The sequence below is a fragment of the Corella eumyota genome, chromosome 5 (assembly GCF_963082875.1).
Source record: "Corella eumyota chromosome 5, kaCorEumy4.1, whole genome shotgun sequence".
Taxonomy (NCBI): domain Eukaryota; kingdom Metazoa; phylum Chordata; class Ascidiacea; order Phlebobranchia; family Corellidae; genus Corella; species Corella eumyota.
Genome location: NC_137494.1, coordinates 2,219,808 through 2,225,047, shown reverse-complemented (window position 1 = coordinate 2,225,047; position 5,240 = coordinate 2,219,808).

Below are 5,240 nucleotides of genomic sequence, written 5' to 3'. Positions count from 1 at the left end.
ACTGTATTGAAATTCATATTTTTAATGTTTTAGATAAGTTCAAGTTTTATAAACAAGGCAATTTAGTTTTATTAAATCTGACATATTTCAAAAACATTTGTTACATAAATGTTTAAAAATTATTTTTAAAAATCGAACAAAGGCAAAATAGTCTAAAACGAATAATATATAACATGGCATTTGATATTCAGTTCATAAGGGCTGGTAGCTTCTTTTGTATACATTTTTACTTTACCGGGAGGTGTACTTTAAGCCTGGAGTAATCACCAAGCGCGCTTATCGAAAACATGCGTTGTTCATTTTACTGTTTACATTTCAGAAGTGTTGTCAAAACTTCTTTACATCAGTTTTAGTATTGAAAATACGATACTTAAATGAAGTAATTAACAATTTAAAAATTTGTAAAAAAATTTCAGTTGTTTGACGACAGCAGGAATCGAAATTACAGTTTTTAATTAGAAGTCAACCGCCTTAACTACTAGACCAACGACCTGATATAACAAAGTATGCAGTTTTACACATAAGCACATAATAATTAAAAAATAGTGACAAAAATATAAAAATAATATTTATTTTGTAAAAGTGATTAAATATCACATTTAAAGCACAATAAAAATATTCCTTTCTTAAAACGAACTTTCATCATCATCCTTTTCTAATAGTTTCTGCAAAAAAATGACCTCATTAGTTACTCATGCGGCCAAGAAATGTGCAAGTGAACTAAAAAGAATTTGCACTAACTTTTCATTAAATGAGTTTTTTCGTAAATTTTTTTATCTAGTGTTTAGGTTTAACTAATGCGCATCTAATACAACAATTAAATTTGGATTTCAAGATTTGGCAAATTTTATGTAATATGCCTATAACTTTTATGAATATTAATATTTTTAATCATTATTTTCAAAATAGGTTCATTACGTTCCTGCAGTTGTTATAGTAAATAGAATTTAAAATCTAAAAAATAAATTTTTTTCACAATTTTTTATATCAACTTATAATTAATTATATATGCATATGACGTCACATAAAGGCCAACTGGCCAAAATAAAAATTCGCCCTAATTTTTTTGTTTTAGATTTTTTTTGCAAATTTTTTTATCTGGAATTTAAGTTAGACAAGTGCGCATCTAATAAGGCAATTAATTTTGGATTTTAAGATTTGGCAAAATTTATGTAATATGCCTATTACTTTTATGAATATTAATATTTTTGATTAATAATTTCAAAATAGGTTCGTTACGTTACTGCAGTTGTTATAGTAAATGGAATTTAAAATCTAAAAAATAATTTTTTTTCACAATTTTTTATATCAACTTATAATTAATTATATATGCATATGACGTCACATAAAGGCCAACTGGCCAAAACAAAAATTCGCCCTAATTTTTTTGTTTTAGATTTTTTTTGCAAATTTCTTTATCTGGAATTTAAGTTAGACAAGTGCGCATCTAATAAGGCAATTAATTTTGGATTTTAAGATTTGGCAAATTTTATGTAATATGCCTATAACTTTTATGAATATTAATATTTTTGATTAATAATTTCAAAATAGGTTCGTTACGTTACTGTGGTTGTTATAGTAAATGGAATTTAAAATCTAAAAAATAAATTTTTTTCACAATTTTTTATATCAACTTATAATTATATATGCATATAACGTCACATAAAGGCCAACTGGCCAAAACAAAAATTCGCCCTAATTTTTTTGTTTTAGATTTTTTTTGCAAATTTCTTGATCTGAAATTTAAGTTAGACAAGTGCGCATCTAATAAGGCAATTAATTTTGGATTTTAAGAATTGGCAAATTTTATGTAATATGCCTCTAACTTTTATGAATATTAATATTTTTGATTAATAATTTCAAAATAGGTTTGTTACGTTACTGCAGTTGTTATAGTTAATAAAATTTAAAATCTAAAAAATAATTTTTTTTCAGAATTTTTTATATCAACTTATAATTATATATGCATATCAAAATAAAAATTCGCCCTAATTTTTTTGTTTTAGATTTTTTTGCAAATTTTTTTATCTGGAATTTAAGTTAGACAAGTGCGCATCTAATAAGGTAATTAATTTTGGATTTTAAGATTTGGCAAATTTTATGTAATATGCCTAATTTTTATGAATATTAATATTTTTGATTAATAATTTCAAAATAGGTTCGTTACGTTACTGCAGTTGTTATAGTTAATAGAATTTAAAATCTAAAAAATAAATTTTTTCACAATTTTTTATATCAACTTATAATTATATATGCATATGACGTCACATAAAGGCCAACTGGCCAAAATAAAAATTCGCCTTAATTTTTTTGTTTTAGAATTTTTTTGCAAATTTTTTTATCTGGAATTTAAGCTAGACAAGTGCGCATCTAATAAAGCAATTAATTTTGGATTTTAAGATTTGGCAAATTTTATGTAATATGCCTATAACTTTTATGAATATTAATATTTTTGATTAATAATTTCAAAATAGGTTTGTTACGTTACTGCAGTTGTTATAGTTAATGAAATTTAAAATCTAAAAAATAATTTTTTTTAAGAATTTTTTATATCAACTTATAATTATATATGCATATGACGTCACATAAAGGCCAACTGGCCAAAATAAAAATTCGCCCTAATTTTTTTGTTTTAGATTTTTTTTGCAAATTTTTTTATCTGGAATTTAAGCTAGACAAGTGCGCATCTAATAAGGCAATTAATTTTGGATTTTAAGATTTGGCAAATTTTATGTAATATGCCTATAACTTTTATGAATATTAATATTTTTGATTAATAATTTCAAAATAGGTTTGTTACGTTACTGCAGTTGTTATAGTTAATGAAATTTAAAATCTAAAAAATAATTTTTTTTAAGAATTTTTTATATCAACTTATAATTGAAATTATTAATATGCATATGACGTCACATAAAGGCCAACTGGCCAAAATAAAAATTTGCCCTAATTTTTTTGTTTTAGATTTTTTTTGCAAATTTTTTTATCTGGAATTTAAGTTAGACAAGTGCGCATCTAATAAGGTAATTAATTTTGGATTTTAAGATTTGGCAAATTTTATGTAATATGCCTATAACTTTTATGAATATTAATATTTTTGATTAATAATTTCAAAATAGGTTCGTTACGTTACTGCAGTTGTTATAGTTAATGGAATTTAAAATCTAAAAAATAAATTTTTTTCACAATTTTTTATATCAACTTATAATTATATATGCATATGACGTCACATAAAGGCCAACTGGCCAAAATAAAAATTCGCCCTAATTTTTTTGTTTTAGATTTTTTTTGCAAATTTCTTTATCTGGAATTTAAGTTAGACAAGTGCGCATCTAATAAGGAAATTAATTTTGGATTTTAAGATTTGGCAAATTTTATGTAATATGCCTATAACTTTTATGAATATTAATATTTTTGATTAATAATTTCAAAATAGGTTTGTTACGTTACTGCAGTTGTTATAGTTAATGAAATTTAAAATCTAAAAAATAATTTTTTTTAAGAATTTTTTATATCAACTTATAATTATATATGCATATGACGTCACATAAAGGCCAACTGGCCAAAATAAAAATTCGCCCTAATTTTTTTGTTTTAGATTTTTTTTGCAAATTTCTTTATCTGGAATTTAAGTTAGACAAGTGCGCATCTAATAAGGCAATTAATTTTGGATTTTAAGATTTGTCAAATTTTATGTAATATGCCTATAACTTTTATGAATATTAATATTTTTGATTAATAATTTCAAAATAGGTTCGTTACGTTACTGCAGTTGTTATAGTTAATGGAATTTAAAATCTAAAAAATAAATTTTTTTCACAATTTTTTATATCCACTTATAATTATATATGCATATGACGTCACATAAAGGCCAACTGGCCAAAATAAAAATTCGCCCTAATTTTTTTGTTTTAGATTTTTTTTGCAAATTTCTTTATCTGGAATTTAAGTTAGACAAGTGCGCATCTAATAAGGCAATTAATTTTGGATTTTAAGATTTGGCAAATTTTATGTAATATGCCTATAACTTTTATGAATATTAATATTTTTGATTAATAATTTCAAAATAGGTTCGTTACGTTACTGCGGTTGTTATAGTAAATGGAATTTAAAATCTAAAAAATAATTTTTTTTCACAATTTTTTATATCAACTTATAATTATATATGCATATGACGTCACATAAAGGCCAACTGGCCAAAATAAAAATTCGCCCTAATTTTTTTGTTTTAGATTTTTTTTGCAAATTTCTTTATCTGGAATTTAAGTTAGACAAGTGCGCATCTAATAAGGCAATTAATTTTGGATTTTAAGATTTGGCAAATTTTATGTAATATGCCTATTACTTTTATGAATATTAATATTTTTGATTAATAATTTCAAAATAGGTTCGTTACGTTACTGCAGTTGTTATAGTAAATGGAATTTAAAATCTAAAAAATAATTTTTTTTCACAATTTTTTATATCAACTTATAATTAATTATATATGCATATGACGTCACATAAAGGCCAACTGGCCAAAACAAAAATTCGCCCTAATTTTTTTGTTTTAGATTTTTTTTGCAAATTTCTTTATCTGGAATTTAAGTTAGACAAGTGCGCATCTAATAAGGCAATTAATTTTGGATTTTAAGATTTGGCAAATTTTATGTAATATGCCTATAACTTTTATGAATATTAATATTTTTGATTAATAATTTCAAAATAGGTTCGTTACGTTACTGTGGTTGTTATAGTAAATGGAATTTAAAATCTAAAAAATAAATTTTTTTCACAATTTTTTATATCAACTTATAATTATATATGCATATAACGTCACATAAAGGCCAACTGGCCAAAACAAAAATTCGCCCTAATTTTTTTGTTTTAGATTTTTTTTGCAAATTTCTTGATCTGGAATTTAAGTTAGACAAGTGCGCATCTAATAAGGCAATTAATTTTGGATTTTAAGAATTGGCAAATTTTATGTAATATGCCTCTAACTTTTATGAATATTAATATTTTTGATTAATAATTTCAAAATAGGTTTGTTACGTTACTGCAGTTGTTATAGTTAATAAAATTTAAAATCTAAAAAATAATTTTTTTTCAGAATTTTTTATATCAACTTATAATTATATATGCATATGACGTCACATAAAGGCCAACTGGCCAAAATAAAAATTCGCCCTAATTTTTTTGTTTTAGATTTTTTTGCAAATTTTTTTATCTGGAATTTAAGTTAGACAAGTGCGCATCTAATA